Here is a 26,145-nt window from a genome sequence, read left to right on the forward strand (position 1 = left end):
AGTTAAACACAAATCTGTCTGGCACCAAAGTTCACACACATGCATACAAGTCAGGAAATGAAACTGTGTAACTAAAACTTCATTAATTTTTATTCTATTAGGGCTGGATAACAACTGACAAAGAAATTGGTATACACACACATGCGCGTGCATGTGCACACACACACAATAACAATTTCATGAGGAAAAACACCCAAGAAGAAACTACATGATGGCTTATTTACAATTAAAAGGAATATGGGATGGGGTGCCCGGGTGGCTCAGTTGGTTGAGCTACCAACTCTTGATCTTGGATTGGGTCTTGATTCCATGATTATGAGTTCAAGCCCCACACTGGGCTCCACACTGCGCATGGAGCCTACTTAAAAATATATATATATATATATGGGACTTCTACTTCAGTTAATGGTAGAGTAATTTGAAATCACTAAAAAAAAACTAAAAAAACTAGATTTCATATCTTGTAATTATTTTACATCTTTAAGATCTTTTAAAAGTACTAAAGAACAAACTATTTTGTAAGTAAGATTCAAAGAGGTAATTCTGACCCTAGGATTGTCTTCACCCTATAAAGTACTTGCCAATCCTGAAGAGGTAGGAAATCAGCTGAGCTACACTTTTGGTGACACTTAGAACAAGAGAAAATGCCTAGAGTCCAGGGCTCATGAAGGGTGAAGATTTTGACAAACTAACTCCCACTTAGATGGGGATTCAAAGAGCTGCACTCTTGGAGTTACATCTGAAGTAAGCCAGTTCTAAATGGAGAGCTGCCCATCTTCAAGTTTTTTCTGCATCACAGAATATATCAAACTCCGAATTTGGATTAAAGTGGTCAGGAATTGCTAGTGCTTCCATGTGCCAGAAAAAGGCAAAGAAAATCCTCTTTGGAGAAAGACATCAACCACAAACGTATACTACAAATACAGGCATACCTAGGAGATATTTTGGGTTTGGTTCCAGACCAATGCAATAAAGCAAATAAAGCAATAAAGTGAGCCAATTTTTTGATTACCCAGTGCATATAAATGTTATATTTATACTATAGTCTATTAAGTGTGCAATGACATTATGTCCAAAAAAAACCAACCTAATACCTTAATTAAAAAATACTTTATTGGTTAAAAAAAGGCTAACCATCATCTGAGTTTTCAGCAAGTTGTAATCACTCATCACAGATCACCATAACAAATAAAATAATAACTGAAAAGTTTGAAATAATAATGAAATGTTTGAAAGTTTGAAAAGTTTGTGATAATAATCAAAATGTGACACAGACACAAAATGAGCAAATGCTGTTGGGAAAATGGTGCCAATGGACTTACTTGATAAAAGGTTACCACAAACCTTCAATCTGTAAAAAGAAAAAAAAAAAATGCAATACCTGCAAAGCACGATAAAGTAAGGCCCAAAACAAGGTATGTCTGTAGCTTTTCAAACACAATGACCAACATAAAATTGAAGATAATCAGACACAGGTGAAGGCATAAAACTATTTGTTAAGCATAACTACTATCTTTGTCATTTCTAAAACTAAACATAGAGTTCAATGGGAAAAAAAGCACAAAGGTAGATTATAAGTCTTACTGATAGCTTGAGTATCAAAGAAAATCATGATGAATATCATCCAAGACCTCCAGACAGAATTTCGTCTTCTGTTAATTCAGCTTAATTAACCTTGTGTTAATTCAACTCATTCAAATTTCATGTCAATTAATAAACACAGTTTTTAACAAATCACTGATTTTTTTTGGCTAGTTAACTAATAAATGCCAATCAGAAAAATCACTGATTTATAGTCCTTAAGTCCTTAAATTTCTTCTATCATTCCACCCATATAACAATTAACTTCCTTCCAACTTAAAAGTCTGTTTATATCGGCCTGTTGTTTTAGTGTCATCATCAAAACCTCTGTGTCACCCTATTCTCATGTAAAACCAGTAGTCAATCTTTTCACCAAGAATCTAGACTAAACAGTCCAACCTCTTTGGCAAGAAGTGCTATTGTATAATTAGAATAAGATATATTATCAACACAGAAATAATTAGTAAAAACTCCAAGTGGAAAAAAATTGGAGAATAATTTTACCAATAAAATATGAGAAATTTTCCATATAGTGCAGAAATATTAAAATGTAGATTTACTCAGTAGTTTCATTACCTCATATGTAACCATTTACCTCAAATTGATTCATTTTTATTTTGAAGTAGAATTTCTCTTCAATGGAGTTGCCATTCAAAAAAAAAAACAAAAGATCTAGAATTCACTAAATATTTTTTTCTAAAAAATTGAACAGTAATTATTTGTCTAGAATAGCTAAATACAGAACCATTTGTTTACTAATGAAACTTTTATAGTTTGCAACATAGGAGTGAATTTCTTCATATTGAATGAAACCTGCTGTTATGCTGCATTGTAGGCTTCATTTATAAATAATACCAAATTGTTTAAGAAAAGTTTTTGAAAATTGTGATTTCACTTTCTGCTGTTTTTATTTTTTTACAAGATAATGAGTAATTTGGGGGTTTGCAAAGATGTAACAGCTGTAAGATCCTAAGCTCAAAAACAGGAAAATCCACTACAACTTCCATATTGCTGCAAGGTGTACATATTAGTATGAGCCTTGTTATTAAAACTAGACTTTGTTAAGGGCAGTTCATCAAAAATAAGTTCTATTTAGCTACCCTATGACCCAGCAATTGCACTACTGGGTATTTACCCCAAAGATACAGACATAGTGAAGAGAAGGGCCATATGCACCCCAATGTTCATAGCAGCATTGTCCACAATAGCTAAATTGTGAAAGGAGCTGAGATGCCCTTCAACAGACGAATGGATAAAGAAGATGTGGTCCAGGGGTGCCTGGGTGGCTCAGTCGTTAATCGTCTGCCTTCAGCTCAGGTCATGATCCCAGGGTCCTGGGATTAAGCCCCGCATTGGGCTCCCTGCTCAGCAGGAAGCCTGCTTCTCCCTCTCCCACTCCCCCTGCTCGTGTTCCCTCTGTTGCTGTCTCTCACTGTCTCTCTCTGTCAAATAAATAAATAAAATCTTTAAAAAAAGAAGAAGAAGATGTGGTCCATATATACAATGGAATATTACTCAGCCATCAGAAAGAACGATTACCCAACATTTGCAGCAACATGGATGGGACTGGAGGAGATTATGCTAAGTGAAATAAGTCAAGCAGAGAAAGACAATTATCATATGGTTTCACTCATTTATAGAACGTAAGAAATAGCAGGGAGATTGGTAGGAGAAGGAAGAGAAGAATGAAGGGAGGTAAACAGAAGGCGGAACAAATCATGAGAGACTATAGACTCTGGGAAACAAACTGAGGGTTTCGGGGAGGGTGGGGGATTGGGATAGGCCGGTGATGGGTATTAAGGAGGGCATGTATTGCATGGAGCACTGGGTGTTATACACAAACAATGAATCACGGAACACTACATCAAAAACTAAGGGTGTACTGTATGGTGACTAACATAATAAAAAAAGTTTTTTAAAAGTTCTATTTCTAACTTTCTTTAGCACCAAACCATCCTTCAAAGCTAAAGTCAATACTTTAACAACATGAAATATTTACCCTTTTATTTATCAAAAATAAATTCCCAAGATAAGAGAATGAATAAACAAATTAGACAACAAAATATAGTACTTTACTTTCATTATGGGGACTTTTACTGGAGACATTATAGTAATGAAAAGAATATGTATCAATGTTACTTTGGCAAATGAGACCAAACAATAAACTAAATTTAATAGAAACTAAATTAAAAAAAAAAAAAAGGTCTGGTTGTAGTCTACCAGTGTCCCATAATACAACATGACCTGCGTTTAAATCATTACCTGAACAAATGCCACATACATCATAAATCTTTCAATTCAGCTTACCTTTTGTATCATTTGGGAGATGAAATTAATTTTTTAAACCCCATAGAAATTTTACAAATAAAATGGCTTACCTCATCATCTCCATGAAAACACTAATGGTTGGTGAGGGGGGTGAGAGCACGTGAGCAAATATCTTAATTCTGGTGTAATTTACTTTCATTTAATATAGAAAATACATTTATATAGCTCCAACGTTTAAGAAGGCTTTGTTTTACAAAATTAAAATTGGGGTGTGTTTTGTGGATTTCTAAGCATATGCTCATTGGCCTGTTCAAACAGAAGAGGATAACAAAAAATATTAAACATCACCTGGAATCCCACTACTGAGGAAGATTTACTAAAAATTTTGGGGAACATAATTCCAAACTCTCTCAACACATAAAAATGTAATTTTTAATGGGCTTATTCTAAACGCTACATTTTAATCTACATAATTCACTCAAAAACATTTTATAGAGAGCTTTTCTTGTCAATAAATATAAATATGCAATATCATTTTTAGTAATCAAACTTTGCTATTACATGAATACAGCATAATCTATTTGACCAACATGATTATTTTATTTGCCAGCAATTACAATACTTCTATTCCTATATTTAAATCATCTCTGTACACTTATCCAGTCGCTTCCTGAGAATAAATTTCAACAGGTAAATTTGTTGGATCAAAGGGTGAATAAAAGTCAAATTTTGATACCGTTTGTCAAAGAGGTTGCACTAATTTATATGTTCTGCAGCTCTGGAGACTACTTACTTTGCTTTACCTTTGCTGATACCAGATTTTGAAAATATCTTAAATTTTTTTTTCTCCAACTAGCAACCAAAAATTTTTTATTATTTCCATTGTTTTCTTTTATAGAAAGGTTGAACATCTTTTCATATGGCCCAATTGCATTTCTCCTCCTGAAGTCTTAAAATGAATCTTCAATGCAAATTTTGCTTAGGCAACTCTGAAATTTAATTTTAAAAAGTCCTACAGAAGTGGTACGCAAATCTGGCCTTAATAGAATAGCACAACTACATACCAGTGAAACATATGCCTAGACCACAGTTGCACCTGATTGCCCTATAAACTCTGTTTTGAATCAGTTACTTACAAATTAGCTTATTTTATTCGCACTTCTTCACCACTAACTTGACAGGCAATTTTTAAAGAGAAGAAATGTGTGACTCTATTTTCAACTTTTTTTTAAGTATTTCACAATTGAGAGCATCCCCCCTCGGTATTTCTATAAAGGTTTTTGACTACATTTTCCTTTACAATGCCATAGAGCTATCTCTCGTCTGTGCTTCCCACTCCATGAGTAATATTAATAGCCAAACTGACACTTACAGCGTCCCTAAAGCCAGTTGCATCTTTTCATCTATCTCAAGCTGGAGTCAGACACCAAGAAGAGATGTATTATTCCCATGTCATCTGGGTGATCTTTAGCACGGCTCACCCTCATAGCTATGTGCACTTTTAGGAACTGCTAATGAACCTATTTCCTCCGTAGGGCAAATGTTCTCTTGCTTCAAGACCTGAAATGACACTGTACCAGCCACACTCCAGACAAGGTCCTGATAGTTCCTGGGTGTCTCCTACCTAGCCAATAGCTAGAGTTTTTATATCTTTTAAAAGGTAGCCACTATTCATAGTTAGGGTTTTTGAACTACTAACATCTATTTTAGTTTCAGCTTTTAAAAATAATTCTGCCTCATCTGAAAAAGGGAACAGAAAGAGAGCATCCTCGTGGAGGCAGAGCCCTGGATAACTTCTGTCATTTATGTCTCTCTTTCTACCCCCACACTGAAGAAGCAAGACTCAGCTTCTCCAGATTTCCAAAGATACTGCTTCTGGAAAGCCCTGAGAAAATCAGAATTCACAGAGGAAAATCTCATTCGCCTGCCATTGTTGTTTGTGTCATTACCTTCAGTCTCTAGCCCTGGGCTTAATTGCCTCCTGGGGCTCCTTTGTTATAGAGGGGAAAAACCAAGTAGAATAGTCTACTCCCTTTCCAAAATCCCATTTTAACTAGAACATGCCAGTTTTAGCAGACATCTTTTTTCTGAAACAAAGTAAATATCTATTCCAAAGTTTGCCTCCATTCACCTCCCCTGCAAAAAGTGAGGTAAAAAGATTCACTACATAGTATACATTCTCTTAAAATTTGGTTGTTAAAGTACAGTTTCTACTCTCCAAGTCTCTATTTTTTTTCCTTTTCTCTACTTATTTATATTGAGGTAAAATCTATCTTATAGGATTTATTTTACTTTCAACCTGAAATTCAATTTCAGTACAATTAAGGAATGTATAATTCAAAATTTTGTTCTATTATTTTCTCATAGCCAGGGAGTAGAAATTCTACATGGGGAAAAAAAGTTGGATAATAAAATTGTGAATAACTAAACTTTAAAAAATTAATTACTTCACTAAAATTAACATACAAAAATCCATTAACTTGGGTTCTTAATTGAATTGTCTAGCTACTTCATGAGAAATGTTGCTTTAGAGAAGAGGGAAAAGAATAGTTTCTTCATAATATGAAGAAAAGCCTGATTACTGAGTTCTAAGAACATGAATGTTCATTTTGACTTCATAGAATGCTATACTGTGTCTGTTTATTCATGTGGCTTAGTTTAATTGCTAATTCAGTGTTGTTTCTTAGGTACTTAAAATTCAGTAATGAAGACTCACATAATGAAGTATTATGTAGACTAATTAATGAGTATATAATGCCCCATAAAGTTATTGCAAATGCCAACTGTTATCATCATACATGTCAGACTTAATTTTGCTTCTGAATCCACTGAGTACCTAATTCTATATTCACAACCTCATTTAGTATGGCAATGCTCCACAGTTCTACCCTAGCTTCTCAGTGTAGGAACTTTCTATTTAGCAGAGAATCAGAAAGACAAGCTGGAATTTGAAAAAGGAAAACTATATGTTTAATCTAAATGATAGTTTTGTCGTTTACTAGCTCTCGGATCTTGCCTAACCCCTTTGAAAGTCAGTGTCACAAGTTTTAAAATGAGAATAGTAACAGTCTCCTATTCAACAAATGTAGCCTAAGTATATGTCATGTTCCCACTCCTGCTATAGGCATGGACAGGTACAAAAGTGGACACAACACAACCTGTGCTTCAAGGAAGCAAGTGGGAGGTAGACTGTGTTGAGGGTCATGATGAAGACAAGGACCAGTTAATACAGAAGCATTTTAAAGCGTCAACTCATAACATTGTGGAGAAATCAAGTTAAATATTGTTTATAGAGAAACTGGCAGAATGCCTAGCACACACTAGATACCAAGAAGTATTCATTTGTCCTTTTTTTTAAAGCTACGTAGCGTTAACTAGAAAAATGGCACTACCTACCAAATCTTGTGTCCAAGTTCATATGGTAGTGTAGCCATTACAAACAGTGTTTCCTTAAAGGGGAGATTTGCCTTCTTTACCATTGATAACTCTTCTATGTCTCATTAATTTAGGACAAGAGAGAAAATTTTCAAATTGCTTGATCTGGTTACCTCTCAGGTGTAGGAACAGTGAAGAATTTAGTTTCACACTTTACACATTTAATATTCTTGACTTTTCTGGTAACAGGTATGTTATTGTTATACTTTTTTTAAAAATTGTGGTAAAATAGGAACAGTATAAAATTTACCATCTTAATCATTTTAAGTGTACAATTCAATAGTGTTAAGTGTATTCACGTTGTGCAATCTGTCTCCAGAATACATTTCATTTCCAAAACTGAAACTCTATACTCATTAAACAACTCCCCATATCCCCCTCCCCCATTCCTTAGCAACCACCATTCTATTTTCTGTTTCTATGAGTTGACTACTCTAGATATCTCACATAAGCAAAATCACACAGTATTTGTTTTTTTTCTAACTGGCTTATGCATAATGTCCTAAAGGTTCATCCACGTAGCATGTGTCAGAATTTTCTTCCATCTTTTTTAATAGGGATAACTTTTTCTTTAATTTTTTAATTTTTTAATAAAAAATGTATATACTTAGGATGTACAACATGATGATTTTATAAATAGAGAGAGAGAGAGCAAAATGATTACTATAGTCAAGCTAATTAACATATCTTCTCCTCACAGTTACCATTTTGTGTGTGTGTGTGGTGAGACTACCCAAAATCTCCACTCAGCAAATTTCCAGTATTCAGTACAGTATTATTAACTACAGTCATCACACTATGCATTAGCTCTCTAGACTATTCATCCTACATAACTGCAACTCTGTATCCTTTGACTAACATCTCCATTTCCTCAACCTTCCCACCACTGATAATCACCATTCTTCTCTCTGCATTTATGTATTTGACTTTTTTAGATTCCACATATTAATGTGAAACCATGCATATTTTTTTGTTTCTGTGTCTGGATTATTTCACTAAGAACAATATTCTCTAGGTTCATGCATGTTGCTGCAAATGACAGAATCTCCTTTTTTTAAGGCTGAATAGTATATGTTTATGAATATTTGTGTGTATATATATATAATTATACATATGTGTGTATATATGTAAATTTATGTGTGTGTATGTATATATTTCTTTATCCATTCATCTGTTGACAGACTTCAGTTATTTCTATATCTCGGCTCTTATGACTAGCGCTACAAGAAACATGAGAGCACAGATATCTCTTCAAGCTACTGATTTCATTTCCTTTGGGTATATACACAGAAGAGGAGTTGCTGGATCATACTGTAATTCTATTTTTAACCTTTTGGTGAATCTCTATGTTTTTTTTGGTAAGAGCTGTACTGATGTACATTCCCACCAAGAGTGTGCAACGGTTTCCTTTTGTTCCACACCCTTGCCAACACTTATTGTCTCTTGTCTTTTTGATAGCACTCATCTCAATGGATGTGAGGTAATATCTTATTGTGGTTTTGTGTTTACCTGATGATTAGTGATGTTGAGCACCTTGTCATATGCCTGTTGGCCAATTATGTGTCTCCTTTGGAAGAATTTCCTTTCTTTTTAAGGTTGAATAGTATGCCACTTATTTAAGTTAATAATAATAATACTATCATAAGACCTAGCAATTCTGCTTCTAGGCATTTACCCAAGAAAAAATAAATGTGCATGTCCTTAAAACACCATTATAAGGGATATTTAGAAGACTTAAAAATAATAAAATTGGGCTAGAGAGAGAAAGAGATAGGCTCAGTGTGCACTAATTCTCATCTGTCATAATGGGAGGACAATTGATGCCTTAAGTGGATAAATAAAGAAATTAAAGGTATCTGCATATTATTCGGTACTAACGGAGCTGAATAACAGAAGAACCTAAACAGAAGCACTTAAAAGTGTTGCCTCTAGGGATTGGGATATTAATTGGATTGGGATGTTAGTAGGATTGGGAACCTAAACAGAAGCACTTAAAAGTGTTGCCTCTAGGGATTGGGATCGAAGGCAAAGAAGGGCGGAGCAGAAAACCAAGTTAATTTTTTTTAATTACGTGTTCTTTATTATTTGAGTATTTTTTATCCAGTCCATATATTACTTTAAGAATGTTAAAAATCAAGAAAATTAAATGTTTCTCAAAGTAATATCTAGTTATATATTAGTTTTTCCAAACTGAATCTCATCAGTAAATCGAATATATAAATATATATATTCCATATATATATATATATATATATATACCCTTTATATGTATATACAAAGAATTTATTTTTTAAAGATTTTATTTATTTACTTGTCAGAGTGAGAGAGCACACAAGCAGGGGGAGTGGCAGGCAAAGGGAGAAACCGTCTCCCCGCTGAGCAAGGGCCCAATGTGGGACTCAATCTCAGGACCCTGGGATCATGACCTGAGCTGAAGGCAGACACTTAACTGCCTGAGCCACCCAGGAGTCCCAAGATTTTGTATTTAAGTAATCTCTACACCCAATATGGGGCTCGGACTCACAACCCCAAGATCAAGAGTCACACACTCCACCGACAGAGCCAACCAGGCACCTGGAAGATATATTTTTTTAAGTGATAAATAAAAATAAACACATTGAGTTTTCAGTTGCACTTAAGATGTAAATGAGAAATCATAATTATTTATGAGTGTGTCTATGTATTTAAACTTGTACTAGGCACCATACAGTGGAGTAAGTATAGAGTCCGAGGTAATCCCTTCAAGGAGCTCACTTTTTGGAACAGAGAATATTTTAGGCAAATATAAGAATGCTTTCTGAGCAACATTTTCAACCAAGGTGACTGATGTCAAGGAAAAACAAACTTCCTCTTAACCTGGAAGGATGAGTGAGGCAAGTTTCTTTCCCCATCAAAAACAAGCCAAGACCAGAAGAGAAGGAAAATGGGTTCCAGGTGAGAATGCTCTAAGGGAGTTTTATATGACACAAAGGAAAGCAGGACACATTTATTTTCCTCTCCTCCCAGCTGTTCTAATGGCAAAAAGTGCTGCTGTCCTACCCATATACATCTGCTTACAGACTGGCATCTGCAGATGATTGCCTCCAGGTGTTTGCCTGAAGGAAGATCCTGAAAGTCAGTGCAAGCTGGAAGCCTGGCCTCCAGGAGCAGATGCCGGACTGCAGGTTTCTGCAGACTTCTGCAGATATATTTTGAGAAATAAAGTTAAGATCAGGTTCTGAAGAACAGGGATGACATACATTAGAACGTGAGAGATTACATTTAAGACATTTCATATTTACATATTTAGTACCTTTTTTTCTTTTTTTGGTATAAAGTTTCTGTGTGATTCATGAATAAAAACCTTGGGTTCTATTTCTCCTCAAAGAGGCAATAGACCGCCCTTCATGCAGGCATTTTCTGTTTGCCATGACAAAATTATCTAGATGCTAAGAACTTAGACTCCAAAGGGGCAAAATCCACATAAAAGGAAGCAACTGTGGCAAACTCAAAGACTGGATAGTGATAAGGAGCACTACAACGTATTTTCCATTAGGAACTGGATCCTTTCGTTTAAAACAAACAAACAAACAAAGTACTGTCCAAAAAAAAAAAACAGGAGGAAGAATCCAAACGTCATATTTACAAACATCTGAGTCAGCTTACTTCTTAAAAATTATTGCTCCAAAGACCACTCATGAAATGGCCTGGATTAAGCTGGAGAGAATAGAGCTGAATAGATTATTAAATTTTCTATTAAATAGAGATGAATGACATTTATTTGTGCATCCCGGTTGTCCCCATGAGGTTGCTTTTCTACTGCTTTCTACTATGTCACATGTTCTAGCAGAGTTAATTAATCAAAACTCACAGTGGTAGTCAAATGTTTACTTTGTTTCAGAATATTAATTATGTGTCTGTATACTCATGGCCACACACTTTAAAAAAATAGCAAACTATCACAAAAGAATAAAGATCTGTTTCTGCTTTTATGCTTCTTCACTAATGAGCTTTAGACGAGTTTGATATTCAATTCCAGATTTGACTTACTCTTTGTTTTATTTATTTGCTATTTATTGAGCAAATAGCTACATGCTATTTGTTAGTAGTAGCAGGAAAGAAAATTCAAAACAAAACAGATGCTGATCCTGACCTCAAAAATCTTAGGATCTGAGTAGGAACAATAATAAAATTTATAACCGTAATGTAAGCTAGAGTACAAGTAAGAGAGATTCTGATTCTGATGAAGCACTAAGGGGTAGTGGACTAGAGATGTTACCTCCAGCTAGAAGAAGCCACAGTATTTATAGGGAAAGGAACATTTAGACTAGGTCTTGAAATGGGTAGGACTTAAGGAGATGAATGTGACAGGAAAAATGTAATAGGCAGAAGGAAAAGCTTGATATGTTTCCATGTTTTACTTTACTTTTTTGTTTGCAAAATACTCAGAACAAGCAGAAAGAGTAGGTTAAAACTTTTATGTAATTAACCATTGGCAAAACAAGAAACTCATATAAAAGTTCTTCAAAAGTCTAATTTGTTTCAGTAAAATTGTCCAATATGCTTATATATGCAGCATTACATGAGAAGTCCTAGCTTACACAGTAAGACAAGAAGTAACGTGAGGTGTAAGAATTTTAAAAACAAGTCATTATTCATGTATGATATGATTTTCTATCAGCAAAATGCAAGAGTAACTACAGATGAACATATACAAATGAATAATATCCTTTATAGTAGCAAAAATTAAGCAGTAGATGTAACGGGAGTTGGAGTAGTGCTAATAAAGCAAGCGTATTAAGTGCTGTATTCTAGGCATGTATTATCTCAATTACTTTTCACAACAGCCCTACTGAAGCAGTGCTAGTAATTGTTCCCCAATTAGATGCAAGTAAATTGAGACATACCTAGTATGTGGTAGAGCTAGGATCTGAACGCAAGCCCTTGGATCCAGAACTCAGACTTCTTAACCCCATCTATTCTACACTAGGAAAAAATCCTATTAACAATACCAGTATAATCAATTGAGTTGTTAGAAATAAATCTATTAAGGTGAGGCCTGTATACAAAAAAATCATCAAATTTTAAGTAAGGACATTAAAAAACCTTTAAAAACTAGAACAACATACAACGTTCAGAGTTAAAAGACTCAATAGCATAAAGATGCCATTTTCTCCATAATTGATTTATAGATTCAGTGCAAATCTGATCAAAAGACTAACAAGTTTTAATTTAATACACTTATCCTAATATTCATATGAGAAAATGGTCAAGAATGGCCAATACAAAAAGGTACAACTTGCTCCAGTACATATTGAGACATAATGTAATAATATATCAATTAAAATGATGTGGCATTTGTGTATAAACGATCGATACATAGTGACGCAGGACTGAGAGGCTGGACACAACCCCACACATATATGGGGATTTGGCATGCGACAGTACAGTGCAGGGAATAAAGCATGTCCTATATCCAAGGAAAAGGGCCAGGAAAATTGGTTATCTGCATAGGATAAAATAAAATAAGCTCTCTAACACACTCCATACACCAAAATAAATTCCAGATGGAAAAGACTTAAATGCACCTCTTGCATGAGAAAAGAAAATATGCAAAACAATTTATGACCGCAGGATGTGTAAAGTTCTCTTAAATAAATCAAAAATATCTCATATCAGAAGAAAAAGATTGATAAATTTGTCTGCTTTAAAATTAAAATATCTGTACAGGAAAGGCACTATAAACATGTTTAGAGAAATCAAATACGAGGAGGATATAGGCAATACATATAACTCTGGGGTTCTTTGTTAGAAAAGTGGACAAGGGCTATGAATAAGCAATTCGCTGAAGAAAAACGTCACAAGGCAAATAAACCTATATTACTTTACTCGATCTTATTAGAAATCAGAGAAATGCAAATATAAATTAAAATTGCAATGAGATAGTATTTGATACACTTTAAATTTAGATGTAGATTCAGATGTAAATTTAAAACCAGATATAGGATACACGGGGTATAATATATTTATGTAAATTTTAAGCATGAAAACAATACGCTATTTTATTTATAGGTTATATCTTGAAATGTATTTAAAAACATGAATAGAAAGCATACACACCAATATCAGAACAGTGATTGCCTATGGGGAGGAAGGAGAGGAGAAGGAGATCAGGGAAGGTAAAAAAAAGGAATTTTAACTACTTATATTTATTTATTTATTTATTTTAAGATTTTGTTTTTAAGTAATTTCACCCAGCACAGTGGTCGAACTCACAACCCGAGATCAAGAGTCTCATGCTTCACTGACTTAACTAGCCAGGCCCCCCAAGAATTTTAAGTACTTTTAAAAATGATTTGAAGCAAAAGGCAAACTATCAACCTCTGTTACGTGCACATGTTGGCTACATGTATGTTTATTATACTATTTCCATATTGTTCTGTGGCTTTGAGAAAACTTAATATTTCTTAAAGGTCAACGATGATTTTCTAAAACCACTGTATTTCAGTTTTTTTCATATATTCTATTTATTCCAATGAATGTACTTGCTACTTCAGGTGATACGGTCCAGGGAACATAAAGAATGAAATTCAATCCCTGCCCTCAAGAATTCACAGTGTGGTTAGAGAGTTACACATGTAAAGAAAAAAAGACAATTAGGCAGCAGGAAGTTCCCCCAGGTAATAAAAACAAAAAGAAACTGAGGAGTTAGCTTAATGTATATTACACATACCTTTTCTCTACTTGTCTTTAAATGTCTTAATGGAACCATCTTTATCTCTTATCTCTCCCCTCAATCTAACCCTGTAATTTTAAATACTCTCTACCTCTTTTTGTATCTACAATCTAATTACTGACTCTTTTTGAAAGTCTGGTACCATTGGGCTTTCAGGATGTCCACATTATTTTTCTGCACTCACATTTTTGTTTGACTGGGCCAAACCAGGCTCACTAGGAGCAAGACAGATGATTTGCAAAATAGTGAGTCATTTCCATGTGTATGAGCAATAAGGGATTACTTTTTATAATTTAACAGTAGTCTCATTCTCCAACTAAAATGATAAATGATAGCCACCATACTTCAAAGCACCACTTCAGTTATTCATTGGTCATTCCCTTTTAAAGTAAGCTCAAAACGGAGACAAATATTTTTAAAGACAACTTAATGTGCATTTGTAGAATACATTGAATTATAACTGGAGAAGGGGGCAAATAAATTATTTGAAAGAATTTTGCACAAATATTCTATTTTTCCCAGTATGAGTGGGTTTTTGTAAGAATTCCAGAAAAAAATTCTAGAAAGAAAGAAAGAAAGAAAGAAAGAAAGAAAGAAAGAGAAAGAAAAAGAAAAACTAAAAAGAAAGAATTGATGACAGCTGAACAAAGAACATTGAGCAAGATTTTAGAAATAGTTGTGGACATTTCTTATAAAAGTTAAGGGCATAAATAAACAATTTCTTGCATGTTGGCTCTTGAGATTGCTTCTCAGAAACTGAAAAATTATTTTTTGAAATCACGGTAGTGTGGAACAGGTTACATAAAGTTTTTTTTTGTGGTCGACAGTATCTTAACAACCAACACGTGCCTCAATATAGAGTAAGTCTATTGCTTTGAAATTTAAAATATGTTTCTATTCTAACAAAGTACATATTGATGTTTCTAGGATACAAAATAGATCTAGGAATTTAAAACTATTGCATAATGCGAATTATATACTTAGTTTACTAAACCACAGCTTTCACAATTTACTTTCTAAGGAAAAAACCCAATGATATTTTTAAATGTTAACACTGGCTAGAATTTGCACCTAGCTTTTGGTAAGAAATTGCCATTACTAAAATTTCTCTGTAACTACACTTACGGAAGTATGAGAGGTATTCCAAAAGCTAAGATAGAAAGGTAGTTAAATGACAAACTTAGAAACTGATTCCTGGTATTTGACTTCTCAAATTGTAAGAGACCTTCAATTATTGAAAAGAAAATATGTAATACTCCAATATTCACAAAGAAGTGAATACTGTCAGGACCCCTTTCCTCCCCCTCTCCTTGTTGCACTGTGTTACTAAACAACAAACAGATTTTCCTACGCTACAGGGACTAAGGCTGTTATGAGAGCTTCTATCTCCAGGGCTCTGGCACAAATCTCAGGGCGCGAGGAAGAGGGGAAGGGATATCTGCATCCCAGAACAAAAAGAGGAAGAACGTCCTGCCGCATTCAAAACTACACTTTGCAGTCTCCACCAGCCACTGCCCTTAGTTGGAGGGAGTGCTCTCCTGCCATGAGATGTTGTAATTCCCTCAGAAAAAAATTTCCCAGAGGACCTGTCTTTCTGAAACTTATAGCTGGCCAAAAGACAACTGAATGTAATGAATCTTTGCTGCAAATTTACAAAAGAGATAAGATAGAATAAAGTAAAGAGAGATATAGAGTTCCAGCTGGCGAAGGAGAAGCAGGTAAAATATCTGCCCATAATATACTGAAATCAGTCATCTGCCTCAAATACAAAAAACTAATACACTGCCTCAATTTTTATTTCCTTCTGCCTAAAGAAACACAGGATTTCTATGATTTTTCTACTGTTTTTGTTCTTCCTGGGTCTCTGCTTTCCAATCAGAAAAAAAAAAAAATACTTGACAAAATGGTAAAATCTATATAACAAAATGTATGCTCATTAAATAAATACACAGGAAAAAAGATAATAAAATTTCCATATGAAAAAAATGCTTAAAATTTCACATTGAAGGTGAAATTAAATAAAAATTTTTGACAAAGGACAAATTACATACAATAGTTAGATTTTTTGGAAGATTTTGTTTCCCTACCAAAGAATCTTCTTGGATTTCTGTTCAACTGTGTAACTATGGGATCTCATGGGATACACGTTTCTCAATGTTGACACTATTGAAACTTTGGGATGTCTAATTTTTTGTTGTCTTAGCATCTACTCTTTTTTGCCAAATGACCTAAAATTCCAGAAGGAAAAATAATAGATGGAAAGGAGTGCCTAGTGAGTTTATGTAAGAGTATGACAGGAAGACAAGTGGGTGATCTTGTTTACGGCATCTTTGGCCTCTTCCCCTTGATGCTAGTAGCACCTGTTATTGTTCCACACACCTCACCCCCCACCGTAAGAAGTGAAATGTCTCTGGACAATGTCAAATGTGCACCGAGGGGTAAAATCACCCCTAGTTGAGAATCACTGATGCAATGCTTTGTCAAGGATAGAGAAGCAACATTTATTGTGTGCCTATCATACAAAGCTATGAATTATAAGCTATTAAATTGTGAAAATAGTGTGTTTACTTTTAAGGAAGTTATGATGCAATTGGAGTTACAAAATGTACTTGCATTACCATCTAAAGAGAAGTTTATAGAGTCAAAACTACATATATAATATCATATATATTCATATATATATATATAATGCTACATATATACATACATTTATATAGTCATCCAAGGAATTATTGAGATGATCCCAGTTCTGCAAGTTTAAAAGTGAAAAGAACTGCAATGGAGGAATCAAGAGAGGCTTTATGGAAAAGTTCAATTTCAGCTGCATCTTCAGATTGGGTTTGGAGATCAAACTGGGTAAAAAACATTTGGCCCATCTCTGTAAAGGCAGGGGTAATGTGATTCTAGAAAGGAAGGATGATTGGAAAGGCGCCTGGGTGTCTCAGTCGATTAAGTGTCTGACTCTTGATTTTGGTTCAGGTCATGATCTCAGCATTGTAAGATGGAGCCTCGTATCAGGGTCTGCACTGGGCGTGGAGACTGCTTGAGGTTCTCTCTCTCCCTCTCCCTCTGCTCCTCCCCCCCTAAAAAAAGTAAATGAATAAAAATAATTGGAAAAAGGATTCTCTTTCCATTTTTAAAAAAGAATTTATGCTTAATTCATTTGTGAAATAAAAATATTTCTCTGTAATTACTAATATTTATTTATCTTTCATATTTTAATCATACAATGTTTAAAGAGTCCGAAATAATATTTTGTAGTTTACAAATTCTAAACTGTAGAGCTTTGGGCTTAGCAGAAAGTAGGCTAATAAATCAATATGTTGGATAGTTATCAAGATAGAACATAGTATAAAATCTCTGGTAGTTTGGTTTTTATTTCACATAGGTAGAATTCAAAATACATATCAATTATTTTTTTTAATATTTTTAAGTAAGCCCTACACCTGACGTGGAGCTGGAATTCATGACCCCAAAATCAACAGTCACGTGCTCTACCTACACGCATCAGTTCTTTTTTTTATAGATGAATTTAGAAATAAGCATTTAGGGAAAAACAGGAAGTTTAGGATAATATCTAGTAAATTTTGTCAAGTTTTAATGAATTTTAATAGATTTACACCTCCTAATTGTGTCTCTATCCTTTCCTGCTTTACCGCATTTTCAATGAACTTCAAAATATGCTACAAATTATTTTTAAATTTGCAGATATACTAAAGCAGACTTTGTTTTATCTGGAATAATTAAGTAACTCAAAAGTTTATATTTTTAAGAAAGAAAAAAAGACTGAGACTCAACTAATTTAAAATCTTTATCTGTTTTAAAGAACCGGTAGGCAAAAACAGAAACAGTACTATCTTTGAATTTAAATCTTATATAGTTGGATTAACATATATAAAATGATGCATTATAGCCTATAAATATTGTGAACATTCTTATTATCTGCTCAGTCTCTCAATTTTAATATGGCAAAAACAACTGCAAAAAGGGGGCAAATTACGTCTGTCCTTGCTAAATGCAAAGTATCTACTAAAAAGAGTTGGCAGTAAGCAATAATTTTGATCAATTTACATAATAAATTCAGGGGGAGATTGGAACATGCTGACAAGCATTATCCCAATCTTATAAAATTGGATTTACGGTTCTATGTTTATTTTTTTGAGACTATTTCTCCTCAAAAGCTTGGGGATAGTACAATAACCTCAGAAAGTCCAGTTCATATATACAATTTCAAATACTAGTTACATGGAATGTTTGATAAAAATTTATTTAAAGACAGAACTAACATTTTAGAATATGCTGTAGAATGAAAGAGTGGATTGTACGTATTACCACACATTTTTCAGTAACTAAAGAATTTACCATGATTGCCAATGAAATTTTAAACTTCAAAATAAGTGACTGCTTATAATTGTATAACTACAATTATTAAAGTACTAATTATTTATTCAGGAAATTTAAAATTAATTTTGCTGTTGCCTAGTTTGTTTTTAATGAATGAAACAATCTCTCCAAGATCAAGAAAGTCTTGGGTATTTGATACCAAACTCATTGATCTTCAATTATTATTTTCTAATTGTAACTGGAAATTACCAACAATTTTGCTAGACACGTATAAAATGTTTCATGCAAAATGCTGTCTTACTGTTGCATCTTTATTCAACATCAACTTCCAGATGGGAACTATTTTTCATGGTTCATAAAGCCAAATCCAGCTGCTACATTTGGACCTACATAAGGAATCCACATTTTATTGCCTTCTCAGTGCGTATAAAACAATTGCTGTTGTTTCTTTAGCCGTGGTGCAACTCACTCTTCTCAGTGCAAATGAGATATCCAAAAAGAACTTTTAACGTCTTTATAGTTGATTACTTAGCAGTGCCATGGGTAATAGGATCCTGGTTTTACAACATTTTCTGGATATCTAAGCTAGCTTAAACAAAAACAATCTTCAACGGTAACCATAGATTGAGTGAATTACCAAAAGTGTTCATACAATTTCCTATTAAAACCCACAATGGTTATTAAATACTTCTGTAATCTTAGCTTTATTAAGAGACAGGAAGAGCACAGTTTCCTTTCCCTCCTCACTCAGCTAATCTGGTTCTTTGATGGTCATGCGTTTGGAATAACCATGGGGTTTCTACCAGAGCAGTCTTCTTACAGCTAAATGGAATTAACCCTGTCAAGCCTCGAAAGAAAGAAAGAAAGAAAGAAAGAAAGAAAGAAAGAAAGAAAGAAAGAAAGAAAGAAAGAAAGAAGAAAGAAAGAAAGAAAGAAAGAGGAATGCATTTCATTGTTAGAATAGAAATACATTTAGAACTTTATTGTGAGCGAGTAGCAGTTGTATTAAAATACAGTCAACTTGCGCTCAGGACATTTTTGGTAAGGCCACCCAATGGCAAAGAAGCATCAATTTCAGAAAATGAATTACTTAGTTTGCAAAATTACCCATGCTATCCTTACTATCAATCGATGTCAAACGTTTGGTATCTTCTCAATTACGTTCATTAAATACTTTTTAGATTCTGAATTAACATCCGCTACTCTTTTTAGCCAAAAGACCTAAAATCCCAGAAAGAAAAAAAAAAGAAGAAGATGGAAACGTGAGTTTATGTAAGACTATGACAGGGAGGCGAGTTTTCTATGAATTGGGAAGCACAGACTCTAGTAAACCACTGGATAATCCCAGTCCTGCTGCGTGGTTGCCCCCGCCCGAGGTCTGATACAGCGCCAAAGCCTCTTACGCAGACTGAAACAAAGCTTACTTTTCAAGCCGAATTCGGCGCCTAAAGCCACCATACTGCTCCCTGACAACCTCCACTTGCACTGCCTCTGTATTTTGTTTCCTGCTGTTTATATTTACTTGTTCCCAAAGCCACAATAACTACAAAAACAAATACTTGTTATGCAATGCTTTGTATCGATGCAGGTAAAGTGCTCTGCTCTTTTTTTTTTACTTGTACATAGCTTGTGCAAATAGGTTTTTAATATATTCTGAGATTAATTTGGTAATTATAAACCAGTTTAGAAACACTCGTTAAACAACAGGTCATATAGTCACCATTTCTATTCCAGAATAATTCTGTTTTGACCCTTGAGCAAAGATGAGCAAATGTGTATTCAAAAAGAAATGTTATTTGAATCGTCCACTTCCCTTGCCTTGTCAGGTCCCAATTGATATTCTGTTTGGATTTTTACTGCAATCTCTTTGACCTTTGGCAAGGAATTGTGCTGACTTATCTGATTTAAATGTTTGCAACAAGCTTTCAAGTTATTTTTTTAAATTGGCCTAAATAGAATGTAGGTGATTTCAGGAAGCTATTTCTATTTTTAAGTCAATTCTATTCATTCTTCATAAAAATAGGATTATACCCATTGTGGCTGCATAAATACATAGCCTGTAGAAGTGTTTGTAGTTTTTCTAGTACGAGAATGTCACCGAAATCCTCTAATGTAATCTGACAGAGGTAACAGAGTACCTTTTTATAAAAGGAAAACAAATACAGAAGATTAACTTAAATGTAATCACATGTAAAATTCAGAAAAGCAGAAATGGACTTTAAGCTTTGTATTATTTAAGGGTAATATAAGCAGTAAGGATAACTGGGTGGTGAATGTATTACATATCATTTTAAAACTCTATACTCAAAAGAAACTTTGGAAAGCAAAAAGAAAATAACATTCATTCTATTAAGTTGAGATATAGATTCCTTTAGGGTTCATCTTTCTGCTGATACTACAATTAGATTGTTTAGAACTGGAAAACATATAATTGAATGTTAATCAAGCAGAAAATATTATGTCACAATGTTAAATTATTTCATGACTACAACATATATATAAGCTTCGAGAATCTAGTTATCAGGATATACATGTCTTCTTTTTCCTTTTAGATATTTCTCCTTTTTTTCTACTTTATTTAGGGACTCTCTCAAATTCAGTATAGGGTGACATAAATTTAAAAATTCACCATGTTCCTTTCCAGAAGTGAATGTTCAGTCCTGGATACCGAAGACAAAAAGAAATATACATAATAATTAAAACAATACTGTAATACACATTTTTAGCCTCTATTATGCTAGGAAACCACAAGCTTGTTTTCAGATTCTCTCTTTTCTAATCTATCATGTACAGCTTCATTTCTAGTCTTATAACAGAGTCACAAACACCAATATGAAAGATGGAAACTATTAGAAGATAGATGTGAATTTATAGCCCAAAAGAATGTAAAAATATCAACAGGCAAGGTACTGTATGTCATCCTAACATATTTGGCAACCAGTTATTGTACTGAAATGACTAATGTTTTCTAATTCCAGAAAGATTACACCAACCAGGAGATATTTTAAGCCACAGTTTTAGTAATTCTTTCTTAAATGTTTTAAGACAAAAAGTGAACGTTTTACTAATTGTCTTTTGAGTGGCAAGGTGATCAGCCAGGCCAAAAGAATGAAAAATAAGTCAGCTAATAGAAGATAAAAAAGTGATCCCAGGGGCACCTGGGTGGCTCAGTTGGTTGGATGGTTGAGCACCTGACTCTTGATTTCAGCTCAGGTTGTGATCACATGGGTCATGATCTCAGGGTTGTGAGATTGAGCTCCCTTCCCTTCCTGCCCCACTTGGGGCTCTGTGCTCAGGAAGAGTCTGTGTGAGATTCTCTCTCTCCCTTTCCCTCTGCCCCTCCTGTGCCCCCCTTCCTGGATGCGTATATGCGTGCGCACTTTCTCTCATAAATAAAATAAATCTTAAAAAAAAAAGAAAGGCGACCCATACTTCCAGCGTGAGACTTGGAAAAATGACAGAAGCCCTGTTAAAGAATCGTTATTCCTCTTGAAGGTATTGCAGTCGTATTGTATTATTGACATGAAGATTCACAGCATGACGCCCTTCCGTTTTCTGTACTCATCTTTTAGTACCAAAGGGGGAAAATACGGTGAGATGGGGGTAGACCAATGGTTCTCAACTGGGGTCAGTTTTGCCCCCAGAAGACATTTGGCCATGTCTGGAGACACTTCCGGTTATCACGAGGTGGGGGCTGGGGGGGGATGAGGTGCTACTGGCATCAGGTAGAGGCCGCTAAACACCCTACAGTTTCAGTATAATCCTCCACAATACAGAATTTTCTGGCCCAAAATGTCAATAGTGTCAAGGTTGGAAGACTAAAACAAAACAAACAAAAACAAGACAAAACAAAAGGATTCTCAACCGAGACTTTTACTATTGTTTCCCTCCTTCCTGGAGAAAAATTAATAAAACCCATGACAAGACAGTTGTCATCATTATCGCCTTCCTGATTTTATTGATGCCTCTAATTTTCCCTTTAAAATAATTTTTCAAAGTTCCAAGCTGTTCTCGCAGATTATCACTTTTGTTTGGAGTGTTGTCTTTTTCTCCTGGTACTTTAAATCTCAGATGCTACTTTTTTTCTCCATCCTCAGGATCAGACCCTCTTAGAGGCAAAACCAGAATTTTTCTGGGCCTAGCCCCTGGAATAATTTGTACTTTTAAAATGGAAGAAGGAAGAAAGGGAGAAGGCAGGAGCCACAGTCTCTTATCCCTAGAAACTGTCTGGTAAAGTATCTTTACAAGGATGTTCCCAATGGAGTTGAGCAAGAAAGATAAACACGTGGTAGAAAATTCTAAATCATATGAACTTTGCTTTCTCTCATTTAAAAATGAAGATAGGAAACACAATAATCTTCCAGCCCCACACTCCCCAAAATATACTCCTTAACAAGAGCTCCTCAAGAAAAGGACTCAGTGGTCAAATAATATTAGCAAACATACTACTGCCATCCTTAGAGATTCTCAGTACACATTAACATATTAAAGATTCTGAGAAGTGATACAATAAAAGTTGTATTCTGGAGTATTAATTAATCTAGTGTCTCTCAAACTTGACCATAGGCATATTTTCATTGTGGTTGGTTTTATTATCTACATTACACCTGTTAACATTTGGAAAGCACTAACCCAGTTTTTCTAACGTAGAATAAAATCATTCCCTTTCGTCTCACCTTAAAGAGCGTATAAGCTTGCATAGATACATATGTCATAAAAGACAATCTTTTTAAGATAATAAAGAATAATTCTGGATGTTCAAAAGCTACCTAACTAATGCTGCATGCACTAATTACTAAAGATGTTAAAGAAGTTAAAATCCATCAGGTAATACAAAACGCTCCAATTAAAAACATTATTTCCAGCCAAAGCCAGAAAGATTTTCAAAAGTCATCTCATTTTGTGCTCACATGAGCCTAAGGAACATACAAACCTAAATGATCAAAATTATTTCTTTCAGTTAATATTTCTGTCAATGAAATGATTTTATCGCTGTGTAGCATGTAGAACTTAAATATTGCATATTCATAAACAGTACGTTTATTCTTTTCATTCCATTTTTAAAAATTAATCTCACTTCTCTATCATTTTTACAATCTATATTAAGTATGTCCATTTGGTCTGCTTCTGAGTGAAAATAAGGATTAGTAGAGTAATAATAACAAAAAGCATGGAAATGCATCCACAACAGCCCCACCTGTTTTATATGTAGTAGTTCCTCCCAACAGCCCCAAGCAGTAAGCACAATTATTATTCCCATTAGAGAGCCAAGATGCAAGCTAATGGCATACTTTTAACTACTGTGACAGATTTAAGTGGAATAAGCATTTTATATTTAGCAAACCCTTTACAAATATCATCTCCATTAGTTCTCATAAAAGCAGTATTTGTAAGGTAGGTATTACTTCCCTAGTTTTCCACATGGAGAAATGGAGGAAAATAAGTAACTCGCCCACGATCACAAAGCCAGAAGATGAATCCAAAACGAACATTATCCGGGGCCGTTTCTGTAAGCGATGCTGCTGCGGCCTTTCAGGTCTTCTGGGAAGCTCTTCAGGCTCGCTCCCAGCACTGCTGGGGGGCAGCTGGGAAGCTCTCACTAAGCTCTGAGCTGCTCGTCCTTTGTGGGTTAGCTTGGCTAAGGCATGAGAAGAGACAGTTGAGAATAACAATTATTTGGATGCCTGGAAATACTCAGCAGGTAAAACTGACCTGTACAAATAATGTATTTATTAAGTAGAATAAGGTCCTCCCGCATTTCTGGCTGCATTTCCTTGCATAAATTAACTTTGCTTAACCTTCTTCCAGTGTTCACTGCTATTTAGCAACGTGTCATTTCTGTGCAGCTGTAATAATAATAGTAGCATTAAAAGAATAATGAGGAAAAAGGAAGATAAGGAAATAGATATAAAAATGTTAAATATTTTCCATTGATTTTATATTAAAACAACAATAATATTTGCCTCTTTAATTTCTGGAAGATGTATTTTCAATAATTAGCTTCCTAGATCTGGTACAGGTGCAGGAAAAGGAAATAAACGGGAATTTTTTTTAAATAGTTTTAGCATTTTGTGTAAGAAACATTACAAAATGCTGAAGGAACTCTAACAGCAGATTTCATTTTTTCTCTCCTTAATTTCTCACAGCAATGTTATATTAGAAAAATATAACATATATTGGTTTACTTCTAAGCTGCCTCCTCCTGTAATATTTTGTTACCATAAATATTATATCTAATTATAAAATCTAGAAAATAAGATGTTTATGCCTAAACCTGAACAAATAAACTGATTCAACACACAAAATTTTCCTCTCTATATAAACTGGTTATGGATATTTTAAATTCTAACACCCACTTGCATTCTGAACTCTACCTGACAGTGTGCTCAGCACCTTGCATATATATTATCACAACTGTTATATAAATTATTCTTATCATTGATGAAATGAGAAAATCCCTAGTAGTCTCTTAACTATGGCTAAATTATTTTCTGAGGCTTAGGGTAACAATAATAATACTCATAGATACCATTTAGTTAATGCTTACTTTTTTGCTACACACTTTGTTGATTTCATTCACTACTCACAATTCTATTGGAAAATGTTTTATCATTATTATTATTAATACCATTACTACTATTAATGAGGAAGTTCATGCAACCATCACTCATGCAGCCATCAAAGATGGAACTAGGAGTGATAGCCAAGCATCTCAACCTCAGTGCTAGAGTTTTTAACCACTATGTTATACTACACCCAGGAAGCACCGAGTAAGGCCTTGACCTTGGTATTTTCCTCATTTACATTTCCCTCTTTGTGCTGTCAGAGTAGATCAGCTCGCCAGGGAAGTTTTAGAACTCACCAGACTTCCTGGAAGAACTTCAGACTAAGGATGCCTCGAGACCATGCCACATCAAACCTAGCTCCCCAGAGTCATTCCAGTTTAAAGCCACATCCTAGAGCTTCCCAGGAGCTGTCTTATGGGGGAAGGAAACCATTAGTCAGTCACCTGAACATCTGTAACATTGAACAGCTATTTCAAGAGCCAAAGATTTGCCCAGTACGTTTTAGGCCCTCTCTTGGGAACAGAAGGTCACCCCACTGGTTTATAAAGTTGAAAACAAGCTCTTAGTCAAGTGATGGATGTGGCATCATTGCACAAGATGTTTCCTGAGTAATGTCATCCTGTTCTTGGACACCTTAAAACAAATTCTGGGACTCAGGTTAGCAAGCAATCTGAATATTGACTATATTCATGCTGAACAGCAAAAGTTTGAAGTGAATTGAATATATATCCGAAAGTCATAAACAGGAAACTTTCTTCAATGACTATATCTTTTCAGTGAGCTTAACAAGAAAGGGAAGGCTAAAAAGAATGAGAAGTGGAAGGAAGGAAGGAAGGAAGGAAGGAAGGAAGGAAGGAAGGAAGGAAGGAAGGAAAGGAGGGAGGGAGGAAAGTCACTTGAAAAACTTGAAAAATTCCAGTCCCATGATCCTACTGTAGAATCAGCTTGTATTTTTGCTATTTCTCACATGAGCTGGAAATTTTGTCTAGTCCTGACACATTCCTGGGGTGCATAATATGTAAATGTGACCCATGAGATAAGGTGCACTATCAGATAATAGATGTGACTTGTATTTTTTAAGATGACATTGTAGTGATTTATGTGAATCTGTTTTAACGCATTTATAGAAGCTTTGTAAATCTAATTTAGATATGTGAACTGAATTTTCACTTTAAATGATGCCACTATTTAGAAAAGTATATTTTTCTTATAACTAAATAAAATGTGTGTGAGGGT

Source organism: Ursus arctos, unplaced genomic scaffold, assembly GCF_023065955.2.
Source record: "Ursus arctos isolate Adak ecotype North America unplaced genomic scaffold, UrsArc2.0 scaffold_20, whole genome shotgun sequence".
In the NCBI taxonomy this organism is placed as follows: Eukaryota; Metazoa; Chordata; class Mammalia; order Carnivora; family Ursidae; genus Ursus; species Ursus arctos.